This window comes from Passer montanus, unplaced genomic scaffold, assembly GCF_014805655.1.
Source record: "Passer montanus isolate IOZ18808 unplaced genomic scaffold, ASM1480565v1 scaffold163, whole genome shotgun sequence".
In the NCBI taxonomy this organism is placed as follows: Eukaryota; Metazoa; Chordata; class Aves; order Passeriformes; family Passeridae; genus Passer; species Passer montanus.
In genome coordinates, this window is record NW_024363494.1 from 95,613 (window position 1) to 112,958 (window position 17,346).

At 41.1% G+C, this 17,346-nt stretch overlaps 1 protein-coding gene across 1 annotated transcript in view; it reads right to left on the reverse strand.

Annotated features, from left to right (window-relative positions):
- ABTB2 (ankyrin repeat and BTB domain containing 2) overlaps nucleotides 1-17,346 on the reverse strand; it is a 111,826-nt gene that overhangs the window by 67,099 nt on the left and 27,381 nt on the right. The window lies entirely within an intron of this gene.

Genomic DNA, 17,346 nt, shown 5'->3' on the forward strand with positions numbered 1-17,346 from the left:
AAGGTAAGGGAGCAAAGAGCCACCAACCACCCCAAGCCAAGGCCAGGGACGTAGAGAGACGAGGAGGCAAAGGAGAAGAAACTGTGGCTGGTGGTGAACATGTCACCCAGGCAGGGAATTCCATCTGGGAAGAGCTCATTCCAGCTGTCATCGCTGTGCCAGAGGAAAACACCCCAGTGCTCCCAAGCAGCGGAGGGCACAGCCAGCCCTGTGTGTCCGTACCCATCCCCTGGGAGCCGATGGGAAGCGACGCCGCAGCAGTGCCCACGGTGAGAGCGGCTCCTATCTCAGCCCTGCCCTGGCAGCAGAACCCCCGGCAGGGCTGGCACCCTGCCCACGGAGCACTTACTCGGCCAATTCAATTTGTGTTATCGTGGAGTCACAGCCCAAAGCCCGCGGGACAGCCCAGCTGCCCTTGGTTATCGTGGCGTTCCTCTTTGGAGCAGTGTCGGTGACGGGGTGCAGGGCGGCACGGAGCGGATAAGGGAAGCTGGGACAGCCTGGATAAGTCAGGCACTCTGCTCCCACTTCCAGAATTGGGCCTGGGAATAGAATTGTCACCTTGGCTTAATTTGCACACCAGACTTTTCCTGTGGGAAGCAGCAAGGCTGAAGTGAAGGGTTGAACAAACCCAAAAATACTACAGGCTTTTCAAATTTTCAATTCTTAAGTTAACCAGAATTATATCAATACTCTGGAAGCTTTGTCATGGCACGTGTATTTTTATTTTGAAAGACTAGAGCAAACACATTCAGCTCCAGCTCATGAGTTTTCCCACATTTAGTGAAGTGCTTGGCAGCACTTAAAATAATAAAAATGCTGTGTTGGAATTACCCAGCACAGGAACAGCAGGCAATTCTTGTAGCAACACTAAATCTCACTGGTTTCATTCCACCAGGATTGCTTCCTAAAAACCCAGCCATCTCCAAGTTAATGCCCCAAAACCAGAAGTATCCTAAGAAAATAACCTGGAAAGGTCAAAATCCCACACCCACATCTCCCTGGATTTTAGACCCTCCATCTGAGATGCCCTGAAGCTTCATGTTGTAAATACAATGTCCTGCTAACCACAAATCATGACCACAATGTTAAGAGCTGCTCTGCCAGGGCTGAGGCTTGGTCTGGCAGAAAGCTGTAGATAAGCCATGAAATGCTGACATGGGAAAGGGAATGAAACTGAAATTCCATTCCTGGACTATCACAGGTTGGGAACAAAACCCTGGAAGATTCATCAGCACAGGGAATGGAGCTTGGCAGATCTCATGTGCTTATCACAGATTTAAAAAAAAAAATTCTCTTAACCCTTCAGACTTTTCCTCCCCAGAAATTTAAATGCTCCTAGCTAAACAACTCACTTTGGTATTTCCCATGCAATATGATTACAGCTTCATAGCTGTCGTTTCTCACATGTGGTTTCCAATGTGCTGGTTTGTTTACAAAGGACAATTTGATCCAGCTTTCAGATCAAACCCAGTGTGTGGCAAGTTAAAAGCCATGACTGTTTAGGCTGACTTCTCCCTTACTCTACAGAACAGAGCTCAGGATTTGCCTGGTCTAAACAAAGTGCCCAGAGCGGTCTGATTTTAGGACTGCAGCTTATTTAGCTAGCAGAAATACCAATTTTTTGCTGATATTGTTTTCCAGAAAAAGGCTCAGCTGACTGCTGAGCGCTGCAGAGATGCTTACAGTGATAACTGTAAACAAGTTAATCACTGGGAGTGCAGTAATTGCAACAGCACAGCACTAAATATGGGTTAATATACCCTGCTAGGACTCCAGGACAAATCTGCCTGCAAGGAACTCCAGGGCACCCCAGCTGTCCTTTCTCAAATATTCAGGTCAACTCTATGTGCTGCAGCATAGGAACACCTGGAATCTGAGAGAAACAAAAATATTTAAGAAGGGGAAAAGATGTTCAGAATTAATTGGGAAGTTAAGTGAAGTAGAAAACCTCCAGGAAAATTAGTTTTTCTCTGTAGTTTCTGAAACTTCATATATCTTTTCTTACAGTTACAGATCAGAAGGATCTTGGAAACCTGGGATAGCATTTTCGCATTTGTGAACTGTAATCTATACATGGAGAATAAGGTACAAAGCTGTATTCCACTCTTAGATACTCCAGGTAGAGAGGAATAGAAAAGGGAGGAATATCCAGGGCTGTGATCCTTCAGGACTGACTTCTGAGTCAGTCTAGATCCAGATTACTCTACAGATTTTATGACAGAAAGGGGAAGCTTGCTTGTGAGCTCCTACAGCATATCTCTGATTTGAGCTCCGGGGCACTACTGCTGTATCAATCGTCTCTCTAATTACAGTAATTGGAACAGACAAAACTCACTGGGTTTCATCTTCATCTCAGCTCAGGATTTCCCTTCTGTTGCAGAGACTTTTATGTTTCCAACAGTAGGGCTTTCACTGTTGGAAACATAAAAGTCTTGCCTTCCTGCAAGTCTGCTTGACAGAGCAAGACATCCACTGTCAGGAAATCCTTTGGTATTCAACTTGAAGTTCCCTTTTGCATCCTCTTTCCTCTGCCAATTACCTCTCCAGAGTGCGCTAAGCAAATCCTTCACCATTTACATCTTTCAAACAATATGGCATAATTAACTCCAGGGGAACAGCTTTCACAAAAGTATCTGTATTTATCTCTTTTAATCTTGTGCTATTAATTTAACCCCTCCAGCCAGTCCCTGAGTTGTTTGGGTTGCTCCCCTGTGAGCTCCTGCCAATTTGTGAGCACTTTTCTGGTGACTCAATTGCATAAATCTCACAGCAATGTGGTAGGTGTGGTCTGTGCTGAGCCACAGGCAGAGATCTCAATGGTTAAAGTCCATTCTGAACCATGAAGGACGACAGCACATTAAAATATTTTGAAAGTGGAAGCTAATTCCCACATGTCTCTCTGAGAAGGGAAGTGTCTGGCCTGTTCTACACATTAGAAACAACAAAATATTTTACCTCTGGCCACAAAGGGAGAGTCAGCGTGAAAACAGTGCCTGAAATTCAGCATTTCACCATTAGTCTTTGACTTTAGACCATTTCCATTGGTCCATAAAAGAAACTAAAGAGCTCCAGAGAAAAAAAATTCAGAAAGACATGAATTTAGCCCCAGTTCTCCTGTAATTCTGCTTCTGGCACTCTGGTCATGCATTATTGTATTGGCTCTGATGCTGAGTACCATTGTGCTTCCCAGGGCTCTGTTTTGATACTTGACTTGCCTCCCTCATTCTCATCCATCTGAAACTGGAGTCTGAACTTCCAGCCCTCCAGAGCCCAGTCCCCTTCAGCTTTGAAGCCAAATGTCAAAATACTCAACATCAAAGCACAAGCCTGAGAACGTGCCACACCTCCAAAAAGCCACAAGTGCCTCTCCAAAACTACAAGTCAGAGGTGCAGATTTGTAAAGAGGACTGAACATAAAGCAGTTCAGTGCAGGATCCTCCTATTTGGGGGGGGAAAGCCCTGTAATATTATGAAGTGTTGGCACCATTCAACTCGTGCTTCATACGTTTCAGCAGCGCTGAGCTGTTGTTGGTCTTGACAGACCAAGCAATGCCAAGTCCTCAAGGAGTGCTGCAAGGAAACTGCTGCATGCCTGGCTGGAGAAGGAGCAGCTGTAGACTGAGACCAGAGACTAAAGAGAACATGTTTCAGCTTGATTTTTGTTTTTTAAAGCCATTTCTACACCTTCTACAAGCAGCTTGTTTCCCTTGCGCTCTCACTCACACTCCGAGAATGGCTCTTTTTTGTGCCTGGGCTTTCTTGGGCCATGACTACTTCCGTAATCTTTTTTCCAAAAAGTTTGGCAGAACTTTTTTAAACCAATACAAATATCACAATCTGTCTCACCATGTTAGTGGCAGCTGCAGATGCCACTAACATCTGCAGGTTTAATATACCTTTGATCTGCTAAATAGATAAGCATATCTACATGCTTGATAACTAATTTTATTCAAATTCAGTATCTGAATAAACTGAAGCAATCCATAAGGTATGTGTGCACTTCATATCCCCTGCCTGTACAAATTTGGGAGATCACACAAGATTTAAGGCTTCCAAATCCAGCACTTCTCCAGTCACACTCCCTTCCAAAACTCCTTGAAGGCGGAGAGACACCAAAGTGTGGGACTCACACAGTGCTGACTCTGTTCTCTGAACAGATTTGCACAGACTGTGGAAAAAGTCTGGACCCTCCTCCAGCACTACACATGGAAAGCTGTAAAAAAAATAGAGAAAATAAATGGGAGGAGGTGCTTGAGAAATCCTACAAGAAAATATCTCCCATAAAGGCAGACACTCCTGATGACACAGCATTTCCAATCCAAGCAAAATCAAGACACTTATGCTCTAATTTACCTGTCTGTATGAGTGATAAATTGATTTTCAATCAAAAAATTGATTTTCAATTCTGCTTCCTCCCAGGTATTCAGTAGGCCTGTACCCAAACAGAGAAGAACTTTTGAGGGGAGGTTTCATTTCTCCTGGAACCTCACCTTTCCCTGGGGACTCTGCTTCACAAACTCGAATACAATACCTCTATTCATTAACCTCTCTTACTTGCCTTCCTTGAGGGGTCCGTTCCTCCAATTCCCCCTCCTCTTCCCTGCACTGTCATTCCATGAGCCATGTTCCTTCCATTCTGTGATCCCTGCAGTACAGATTTGATGTGCTTGGCGTAGAGAGCCGATGTCTGTTTAGATTAAAACCATGTTGTAATTTCCAGGGAAAACATACAAAGCCACAGCCGAGCGTGACGGGAGAAAGCCATTCCCAGTTTTGGAAGCTGCAGGATGTCCCTCCTGGGAGCAGCTCAGCCTCGTGTTTATTACTTTAACCAAAAAGAGGGGAAATGGCTGAGGTTTTGCTGGGCTCCACACTTAGAGAGGCCAGGGCTCATCCCCCCCAGCTACGCCGGGGTGAGCATTTTACACACACTCTCATTCCTACTTAATGGGTCTTCCATCCTTTCAAACAACCCCCTCCACTCAGGCAAGCATATGATTTATGGGAGCCCAGCAGAAAGGAATGAATTACAGGGCCAATGAATGAATCAAATGAACCCAAGAGGGGAGATCATATCATCAGCTACGTGGGACTCACTTTCTGAAATGGCATTTCTGCTACTTAGGTCTTTGTGCATGGTTACTGAGGTTTCAAAGAGCCAGGATCCAGACAGATACTGAATTGTTTAAAAAAATTCCAAAACCTTGGAATTTTTCAGTGTGGATCTGCCCTCACTGACATCTTTCATCAGTATTGTCTCCATCCAAATTAGCTGTTACTGAAGCAAAAACTTCCGTGACAGCCTCTACAAAACTTGGGACAGAACAGCTTCAGGAGCATTTCTCTCTCAAATACACCTATGGCACCAGGCAGTCCTAACAGGACACTTCTCTTGGAAAATATCCAGGTCTGTGAAGTTCTATTTGCTCAAATTCTTCCCTTTTAGTCATAATATCAGCTGGAACCTCTAAGCTGATTTGCACCCTAAGCACAGCCTGGAGAGGTTGGGATACCTGGAGACTCCAGCAAGAACAGCAGACTTTGCCCCAGATTTGCATTCCAGCAACTCTGTGACAAAAGCTTTGCCTCTCCACCTGCCCAAAGAAGCTCTTTCAATATCATGGCCTATTAGGTTTGTGTCTCAGCAGTAACAAAAATCCCAACACATGCATTTTCTCATCCTACTCTTTATTTTCCCAGTAAACCTTTGTGGTTTTTTTCCTACAGCTTATGATGAAGCAAATCATAATTTACACACACACACACAACCAGTGGCTGAGTTGGATTTGCAAAATCTTATCCTGCATGTTTTGCTTTTATGTGATCAAAATCATAGATGGACTTGATTCAGGTCTGACTTTATTTAAAAATTAAATGCAGTTTTGCCTGAGAGCAGAATTGAAGGTGGAGGTTTAAATATAGTTTAATTTATTACTATTTTTGAACACTGAATGCATATGGGAGAGAATGGAAATAAGTCTAACTCTTTCAATTTACTTATTGAGCTATGCATACAACTTCAGGCTTACTATCAAATTGTTTTTACAATATGAAAACCTGGTTTGTTTTGATTGAAAATTTCTTCAGTTTTCATATTAAATGCAGGCAAATTAAATATTTTAAGTCACATTGTCATTAAAATCTTTGCCTTTTAAATCTAAAATAGAAATATTTTAGACTTTCCAAATTTTAATCCTACTTACTAGGCCAATGCTCTGAATTTGATGAATACCCATTTTAAGCTAAAATTAAATTGTACTTTTGGGGAATGAACTATTTGATTAATACTTCCTTATGTTCCCTCAGTATTTATTTCTTCCCTCCTGCCAAAGAAGGGTCACCAGAGGGAATGAAGAGATTTAGCTGAGAATTAGTTTAAGATAATTATTCTACATATTTCAGGCTCTTTCTACATACAGGAGAACAAATATTGTGGAAATAGAAGTTGTTTTGTGTGTATAATTTGAGAACATATTTTGTAGAATGAGTGAGTGGGATATTATTCCATTTGGATAATGCCTACAGACCTAAATTCATTAAATTGGCTTTTTTATTAGTACTACTGAGAGAAATATTCTCTTTGAGCAATGACTTGTGTTCATCATACCTAAATACTTCCCAAGACTCATCTTTTCACTGCCCAAACACTAGAGTTGCTTTTACTTTACCCAGCTTTGTGAGATTCAGCACTTTGCTATCAATCAGATTTACTGCTAGCTACCAGCACTGAGATGACAAAACCTGCTTCTATTCCTGACTAATATAATTGATTGGACCCTGCTCTGCATTTTATGCCATGTGGAAAAATAAGTGGCTAAGAGTATTTTTCCCCTTTCTCTCCCCACAAAGCCCGACATTTCATTTCATCCAAGCCTTTTATTGGTTCTCACATCTGGATTATATAAATTTAAAGCACAGTTTTCAATATCTCAGATGCTTAAGGTTACCATATTTGACAAATCCTATTCGCCAGGCTGTCAAATTAAATTAACATGGGCAATGGAGGGGGAACAAAAGAATAAAGAGGCTGAGTTTGATTCCCTTGTGTTCTCAAAGTGAGACAAAATTAACCCCTCTGAAGGGGAAGTACCAGCCATGACAGGCAAACCTGCCAAGAGTGGTAATGGGCAATGTGACAGAAATCCAGGAATTTTGTTATCTGGCATCCCAATGATCAAGTGGCCTTTTTTGTGCCATCAACTCAAGTTTTCCAGCAAACACACCAGGTAGGATCCATCTCCAATTCAGTCATAAACTCATTAGTAGGCCACGAAGACTAATTGGTCCCATATATTTTTAGCATCCCAAGGGATGCTCTTCATATCACTTTAAAGATTCTTCCTCTGCAGCTGCACACACAATCTTTTTTATTTTGTGCTCCAGGGTGGATTTTGGGGGGACACCACACTTCAACAGCCAAATACTGTGGGGAGCACTTACCAACAGCCAAGAAAAGGGCACAAAAAGCCCAGAGTATTAGTAAGGATGGAAGGAAATGTCAGGGCACTGCTCTGCTTAATTCCTAACAGATGCTCCAATCCAGTGTAGTGCTGCTTAGACTTACAGGTGAGACTAACTCAGAACAGCAATCCTGCATGGGACTTTGATCTGCTTTCATCCACTAGGAAAAAATCCTGGATCCTAGGCTGTGTCAAGATAACACTTGAAGGTCTCTGCAGGGGGCAAGAAGGAGAATTCTTTCCTCAGAATTACCTGTGGGCTCTGCAATTCCCTCTGCACTTCTGAGATAAACTCAGGTAGCCACACCCCAGAGCTGAAACTTGGAGGTCTCACGTTCACTTTGCTCTTCCCATTTTTGTCCCCGCTGGTTTCCTGCATCCTTCTCAGGTATGGAGGGACAGACTCCACACACTCTTCTTCATTCACAGCTATTATGGCATTTCTTCCTACTATCTGTATGGAATTTTGGGGCAACCAACTGTTTAACTAATGCTTAAACTCTATATAAAATAATTAACAACTTCCTATCTTAAATATCTTTGTGTTCACTTTACATACATTACACAGACCCCCTAATGAGCAGCCCCATTACACTGAGCAGGACTCACTTTTTAGGAAATTAAGAAAACCACATGGCTTTGTTATCATCATTCTTGGCACTGCCATGCTGCAGGGCAATGATGATTGCTCCTTCCAGCTTCCAATTTGGAATGTGCTTTTGCTTATCTCAACTATCTGCTGACAGCAAACACCAATGTGATCATCTAAATGTACACATTGGTACATTTTTATAGAAACCACACTTTATGGCAAAACCAAGGGACTGACAGGCAATATAAAAAGAGAGGAAACATATCAGCAGTGATGCTGTTCTGAGGCACAGCAAAGCAAGACATCTGTCATGAGATAAGGGACCATAAGTGCAAATCTTTTTTGCATGTACATACATGTAAATATATATTTGACAGTGATCATGATGTCAGCATGATACTCAGGCTGTCTGGAAATCCTGAGAAGAGCTGGCAGCTCTTCACGTGATCAAAACCACCTCTCAGCTGAGCTCAGTTAACACTAGAGCCACTCCTTGGGGATATTTTTAGGTTTGTAATAGTGACATGAACTGATGAATCACACTTTCTGTCCTCTCAACTCATCAAGTTTCTGCTTTTACAAATTATCCAACCCACTCCCACTGCCCCCAGAGTTGTGTACTACCCTCAGTCATCTGAAACCTCTGAGCCAATACTCATTACAGCAGTTTAGACACCTATTTTCTCCCTAAGATGACAAGGTTCAGACAGCACATGACTGGGCCCTGTGGTTCAAAACTGAACCCAGCCATGGGTGAAATCAGAGGCACAACCTCATCACAGGGACATGGCAGTTCCCAGAAGTTGTTCTATAACAAACATTTACCAAGGGCTTTTTATGGGCAAAAAGCCACATTCCAAGGAAGAGACAAAAACTAAAAGAAAGCTTCTATAATCAAATTCAGAGTATTTGCAGCTGTGAGAAGGTAGAAAGAAATTGGTGAAGAAAGATGCTTGAAGAAAGGAGAACAAAACCTGAGCAAGTCTTGAGAACAGAAAGAGGATTTAAGGCAGGTCACCGAGGTCAGTTCAGTGGAAGAGCACTCAGCTTGCACAAATTAAGTGTGCTTGGAGTTTCATTGGGGGAATCCACTGATGAAAGCTCTCAACTGTGGAAAAGCAAGGTTGAAATGGAAAAGGAAGAGATGCACAGCTATGTTTGGAGGAAGAGAACCTCAGAAACAGAACAGGCACGATGGAAGAATCAGGCGTGAGCTCCGAGGCTTTTGGACAGTGCTCCCTTTGTGCTTCCTTAGATTCCCAGCTCGACTTAGCACAGGCAACATTTTGAGGCCGTGGTATCAGATCAGATTCTCCTTTCCCAGTGGGAATCTAAAGTTACAAACTGACTTCAAAAAGAGGCGAGACCCTGCTCATTTCCTTATCAGGGGTTTCTGAAGCAGCTCCTTATCTCTGCAGGAGGGAGCGGCGCTCTGAGCTCAGCAGCCCCTGCCCTCGCTGATACCTCAGATGCCACAGCTGAAGGACCTGGCTGTCGAGTTCTGCTCTACACCTGCCCCAGCAGCCTGCTTTGAACCTTCCCTAATCAGCTTTTGTGTCCAGATACACTGCCCCAAACCTTAGAGAGCCCCAGAGACGCACTTGACAGAGCTAAACCTGCCATAAAGCAGCAGGGGAGTTGTTCAGCATTTATTTCTCGGAAGGATTAATTCTATGCAAGGATCACAGCCATGAACAGAAACCCTTCAGCTGATGGATCGGTATCTGGGACTGTTGAGGTTGTAAAACTCCAGTGAATGAGGCAGGTCACTCAGGACAGATAGAATCAGAAGTTCCTTCTATGCTCTGCTAGGATGGATAATGTTACACAAGGCTTCCTGGGAACATTAAACCCCAATATAATGGTCATTTATCAGCCCAGATCTGCAGTTCTTTGGGGGGCATTACATTCACTTGGCAAAGGAGAATCTCCATCTCCAATACACCCAGAGGAACATAAAATAAGAAACAGCAGCAACACTCATCCTTGTTTAGAAGATTAAAAAAATGAGATAGTTTAATGGCGTATTTATTCTAGAACAATTATTTTTTTCATTAAAATCAGTTTTATCATATATCCTTCACAGAGGAAGCCAAAGCAATTTGAAAGAACAAAAGCATAGAAAGCAATATGAATATTCTGCAAGGCACTCACCAACACAACAGAATTGGAAAGTTTTGGAACTTCAGAATGACAACAACTGCTGGTCCTGGAAATTATTACATTTGGGAAATAATGGGGGAAAAAGCCAAACAACATTCCAAACCAAGTGCAACCTGCACTCCTACCCCTGAGCATCAATACAAAGCAGGGCCACATGTCACCACAGCTACTCCTGCATGTTCTCTTCCATACAATTATTGGTTCTACTGTCACAGGATCAAAGGGAGAAGGCAAGATTCCTTCTTGGGTGGCTCTCAATCCCAAATGCTGCACATATGGCAAAGTACAGCAAATAAAAACCTGATCCCATCACCCTCACTCTGGAATCAAAAGGTTTTTCCCCAAGATCTGCTTTTCGTGGTTTGCTCCAGTCTGAAGGGAAAACCAGAAAAATGCACATTCTGGAAAAAAAAAAAAAAAATTAAACCCTATTTGTTAGGGATTGAACCAGGAGGAAGAAGGTCAAAATGCAGAGGAATAATAGAAAATAGTCCAGCTTTTGAAATGATCCACATACCAGCTCTTTATCCTACAATGCCCAGATCTCATGGAAGCTAAGTGCAACACTGTCAGGCATTCCCCATTTCTCCTGGACATTTATTATTTAGACATCATTTCTCTTTTATGGCTTCCCTGGAAGGTCAAGACAAATTTTCTCTCATCACCTCCAAGGCCCAGGTTGGTAATGAAACACCTACCCAACAAAATAATTGTTGCATTATAGGCTGTAATGCTCCATTGGAATAGGGGGACATGAAATAGCTCTATCCTTCAGGGGGAAGGGCTTCCACTCACAACACTAAGAGCTTTCACATTTCTCTCATTTTTTTCCTTCCTGTTCCGTAATATCATGAGTTTCTGGCCAGAGGTTATGCTGAAAGAGATCAAAATAAGTTTGCCACTTTCTATCTCGGTCACTGAGCAGAAGTGCAAACCGAAAATTAGGAAATCTACTAAGGGGAAAAGACACATTAAGGAAAATTAATTGTATACAATAATAGTAATTGTCTGAATGTAAAACTCAGTACTAGTAAACAATACTTCCAACAGAGGGCCAATCAGAATTATCCATCTGAATTTCCTGCTCTCTTTTCAGTGTCAGAGCACAGCCTCTGTTCTTGCTTCCAGTGTTGTGACACTAATTTCAATTTTCATTAAAAAGCCTGGAGTTTGGCCTTCAGATTTGCATTTGTTCCTTGAATATTAACAATGAGCCATATTAACATGAAAAAGCAGCTTCATAAAATGCACTTGTGAGCTACAAGAGGCTGTTTATTATTGTTACCCCAATTCTGTACTTGAACAAAAGCAGGTAAAGCACAAGGATTGCACCACGGCCATAAGATATTTTTGTATGTATTTAACAACACACTGGGATTGTACATTTTGCATTTCAGTGGTTGGTTCATATTTGATAGCACGACTTAAGATTTTTTAAACAAATTTTTACCACAACAAATGTGCTCAAGCCAGTTAAAGTGAGTGCCTGGCAAAGGAAATTGTGAAGAGCTGGGAGGAGAGGATTTACTGGCAAAGTTATTCCATGCAAACTCCTGTTTGTGGAACACCTCACCATAGGCACAGCTGGAGGACTGGATTGTCCTTGCAATGAACAGGGAAATGTTTAAGAAAGGCAGATGCAAGAACCAGCTACAAAGCAGAGTAACCTGATGAAGATCTTTTTAGCAGCTACTGTAATAAAGAGCCTTGATCTGCAGCGCACAAAGCAAAGTGAGTTTCTGGAGCAGTCCCCCTAAAAATGTGCAAACATGGGCTGAGTGTGGCTTCACTCCCTCAGTGGGAAGAATTTCCAAGGGCAGCTGCACCAGGCTGGGTCTGCTCACAGGTCTGGGATAGATCTTACATATTGCTCTCTTAAAAGCAGAACATTAATTTATTTATTCTACTTTCCCCTGCTGAGGAGTGGGAGAGTGATACAGAGAGTTTTATAACTTGTTACTATATGCTTTTTGTAGTATTTATTCCTACCATAAACCTGGTCCAGAAGAATCATGATTTCCACCAATTTAAGGTTTGGTTCTGCAATGCATATTCCCCCAGGTTACCTGTAGGAGCTACTTCCAGGAATAAAGGGTAACATTCTGCTTTATGAACACCTTGACTTCAAACAGTTACTCCTGATGTATATCAGAGTAATGGAAAGGGGATCAGAATGAGATGGCACCTTGCATAAAGCTTCTAAGAGAAAAGGAAGAAGTGTGTCCATCCACTCCTTCATGTAGCACCAGTCAGGAAGAAGAGATTAGTCCACAGGAGATGAGAGGATAAAGCATTTGTTTTCATGCTGGAAATTGCAGTTTCCTGCTAGTTAAGTCTGTCACCACCTCAAGGGGAAGCGCTCAGCCAGAACTGTGACCTGGGCTGCAGCTTCCTCCTGCTCCTGAGTCAAAGCAAGGTGTTTCAAGACTTGTTCCACACCCTCTGATAAGGCTGCAGGGAAGTTTCATGTTTATCTCATCCTTCTCTAGGAAATACCCATGATGTAACAGCTGCTCAGGACTGCAGGTGATGCATTGGCAAGGGGTGAGTCAGTGGTACAAAGGACTGGGATATTTGCCTGGCAAATTCCACCCATTCCAGTGTTTCCACATGCAGAGCTATCACCACACAGGGCAGCTCACATCCAACAATGCAGAAACCAGAATCTCACCTGGAGGTTCCAAATGATCTCTTTAAAAGATCCAAAATTTTTCTGTAAACTTCAGCTGTTATCAGAATTTAATCACTGAGGTCACATCACACCTCTGCTGTCAAAAATGAAATCCTATTTTCTTTTTCCCTTAAGGAGCAGATTCACACCCTCAGACTTGCAGAGTTTTGTGTCTCAGAATCCAATCCAATAGAAAAATTGCTTTTATAGTTTGGAAAGCCAGTTTTCCATTAAGTCAGCAAACTGATCCAGCTTGCCCACAGCCAGAGCTGCCAGAGAAAACACAAACAGAGGGAGCACATGGCTGGCCTGGGGAGAACAGGATCTTTTTCCACTGGCAGCCCAAACTGGAGCTGAACTCCATGTAACACAAACCTGCACTCTGAATTGTCTCTGACTGACTCACAGGACACTGAAGGATCTCTGGACAATCAAAAAAGTTGCTATGCATGAGGCTGATTCCTCTTCTCTCCCATATGAGAAAATAGAACAGATGTTAAGGATTTTGCTGCAACAGTTTTCATATGTAAGTGGTGACAGAGGTTGGCACAAAGCTCTGGATAAACAGAGGAACAACAGATCCAGAAAGCAAATGTGAGACTTTCCTGATGAAACCTTGTCCACATGCTATGGACTCAGGAAAAACAAGATTTACCAAACTACTAATTATCATCATTAGGGTTACGCAAGCTCTTAGCAGTTTTCAGTGCAAAGCCAAGGCTCCAGAACAGTCAGGAGTTGCCACTCTATTGCAAAGTTGGGGCTTTCTCCAATTCTCAAGCACAAGCATTAAATGAGCAGGAAAATACTTTTTAGAAGAACAACAACAAAAAAAGCAAAACATCCAGCTTTTTATTTTTCACAGGTAAGGAAATTTTAAACACTGCAGGCTAAAACCAGAAACCAACAAAAACTAAACAACCAAAACCTAACCAAAAGTAAGTTTTTTTTTGTTTTGAGCTGTATTAAAAAAAAAAAAAAAATCAGGCTCCTAACTTTTGAATAGCCAGGCTAGGATTTTGGAATATTGAAGACGCTAAAAGAACCAAGCCTTGATCCTGCAAATAAGAACTCTAACATTCCAGGACTATCATCAATATCAAAACAATATATCATGTATTTTCTGTGAGAAAGGTCCTTCTGATTTAGTTGAAAGGCTCCAGTAATTTATATTAAGTTCCTTTTATTAGCCCTCTTCTGTGGTTAATATATTGAATATTTAAAGGATGCCAAATTTAAGTATTAAAACTTTTATACCATCATCTAGTAATGTCTTTTTAAATTATTATTAATTTTGGTATTTGAATCTTATGCCAGCTCTGAGGAGAAAACTTGGCATTTAGGAATTCACATTGCAATTATCTTATTTCTGCCATGCAGGTCTTCACTGCATGTACAGGAAACTCACCTAGTCAAACAGAACCTGCCCAGCTTAGGGAGGTACTTTAAATTCAGGTTGGCCTCTTCAAAACTAAGCAAAAAGGTTAAGCAGCTCAAGATGAACTCCCCAAGCGACACCAACACCAGCACACTCTGAAGCAGGGCACTTTGCAAGGGAGGAAAGAATCCCAAATGGCAGCAGATGCTCATTGTTCAGATGCATAATTCTATTGCAGAATATTAAAGTTCTTTTTCAAACTCAAGTTTCTAAAGATGAAAAGAACTGTTAAGATTAGAAACAACCCAGTCAATCTGACAAGAGAGTCAGATTTGGGTCTAATTCTAGAGGACAACATCCTTTAGCACACAGGCACGTTTTACACAGGCTTTTTAAATGGCTTTCACATTTATTTTGCCTCTCCATCACTGACAACACAATACGAAACTGCCTGAACTTAAAATATGCATTTCATTTCCACTACAATGGATTTATCTTTCCAGCAGATGTTGTGTGGAATATCCAGTGATTGCAAGAGGTTTTGATCTAAAGTGATGACTGAAATGTGCACCAATAACCCCCTTTCTTCAGGGAGATTGTTTTTTGCAAATCTAGTTCCTATAATTTGTGGGACAGCCTTAAAACTCCAGGCACCAAGATGAAGTGTCCACAGCACTACATTCTAAAGAAATACTGATTAAAGAATGTTGTTTCTGATCTCTAGGCCAGGACTTCTCAGCAGATCAGGTTTCCTCATTTTGAGGAATGACTTCTTTGGAAATCTGGAGCAATATTCCTCCTGGAAAACAATGAAGGCAGTTGTTTGAAAAGCAGAAGCTGACCTGGATTATCAGTGTCAGGACAAGAAGTTCAGCTGCTTGATGTAATTTTTAGTAAGCAGGCCAGGGAAAGTGCAGAGTGTTTGTGACAATAATTGAACAAACACTCCTCTGAATTGTTGTCTCCTTGGCTTTGAAAACTTCTGCTGAAGGAGTGGAATATTTGGAAGTGTCATGGAGGTATTTGTGTAAGCAAAGCCCACAGTAACAGGATCTCTTATTAATACAGTGCCTTACATCTACTGCTCCAAGAGTTTTGGTCAATCCTATATCCACGATTGTTATTTCACTCTCCATAATTTTTCTTCTAAACTCTCCAACCTATTTTCTTGACCAAGTGATGGTTATTTGACTTCTCTAACTCTCACTCTGGTCTCTACCATGACAGTGTCTAGGAAATGTGGTGTCTGTTCTTCTTATAGATAAATATAATTAAAAACAACTTAAAGACTTGAGCAGTTTGCCTCTTCTTGCTAATTTTGATCTTTTATGAGGGGTTAAATTGCTTTTACTGGCAAAAGTAATATGATACTTCTGTGATAACTTATCTTTTACCAATGTTTGCTTAATAAGCCTTCCCCAACAGACTGCACATGTGAAGAAATTTTTTTTAAATTGTGAAGCAAATTGCACTTTTGATTTGCAAGTTCAAACCTACTTGAAAAAAAATCACACTGAAATAAGCTATAAGCATAGAGAGCAGAATTAAATTAACTCCCATCAAAAAATTTTACATCTGGATTTCAATTAAGCTCAGAGTTAATTGTTAACTCCTGACCCATCAAAGAGTTAAAAAAATAAAAAGGAAAAAAAAAAGAGAGAGATCAGGCTTTGATGCCAGTCTGGAAGTTGCTGAGCTATTAATCAGTGGTTATCAGTTTGCCTTAGATGACTAAAACTCATTAATATAAACGAGAAGCCTGAAAGGATCACATTAGTGTGTTATCAGTTTCATCATTTACAACCCTGGAACAGCTAAAAGAGTTAAGCTATCACACACTGCACTGAAGGATAATTTGGCATCATTAATTTTGTTCTGCCATTTGCCAAACCTAATTCGGAATGATAGGGGCTTGGAAATCTGAATTCATAGCTTTCACCTACATCCCTTTATTTTTTCCCCAGAGTCCTGGCATTTAATGAATGAAAAGCACCAAAACCATTCAAAGGTTTTAATAACTTGAATTTTGGTGAATACATTTCCCATTGCTTTTGATTTCAGAGATATATCCATCATAAAAGAACAGTGCTGTGGCAATTATTTCCAAATTTGTTCATTCTTAAAGGGGCTTTTACACTTTTGGTACACAAGGAATGTGATGAAATGGAAACAGTTTTTTCTTTGCTAGTTAAAAATTTTAAAAAAATATTTTTTGTGTATATGGCCAATTGTGAGTAAAATGCACTCCGTCCTCAGGCTCATTCCCATTGCCTTTAAGTAAAGGCTCAGTATTTCGATAGTTTATGAATAAAATAATAAAAAGTAATGCATAAACATTAAATATTACTCATCAGATCCAACCTACCTCTCATTTCAGACTTAGCTGGGTCAGGGAGAGCAATTCTTAACTAAATTCATCTGTGGAAAATGCCTGTTCCTGGTCACTATAATTCACCTGAAGGTGTAATGAAAGCTAAAAGAAGGAAGGTGTTCCAATGGCAGAGGTGGATAAATGTGCTGGATGAGCATTATGGTTATTTATTTCCACTCCAGATCTACATTCAAGATAAGCTGAATTAGCTCCTCTGTAGCTGCATTGCTTAGATCCAAGAGGCTCTGCTAATTTCAAGGAATCATTCCCAATGAGACAAGAACAAATCATACCTGTGCTTTCTAAAGAGATGTCATTCACTGCACAGAAGGAAAGCATTCATCTTTCACATTTTGGCACTTGCCAGATAATCCCTTTAGCCTTTGGGTTGATGCACTTTATAGAAATTCAAAATAACCATCCACCAGACTTATTTCATAGCGCAGCCTTTTATGACGCTCTTCAAAGAGCATTCTTATTCCAAAGAGATAAGGGAGTTCTTTTGTCACATTGACAGAGAGACTTTATTATCCTTTAATGGAAACTTCATCATCTGTGGCAGTTTTGAACCTTAAGGAGGTTGTGCTATTAAGACACAACAGACGTGCTACTTTTAACCATTAAAAGTTATCATTCAAGAAAAGCGTTTTCCACTTTCCTCAAAACATTGTGATGCTATACAAGACATTTGCTATTTTCTTGAATCAC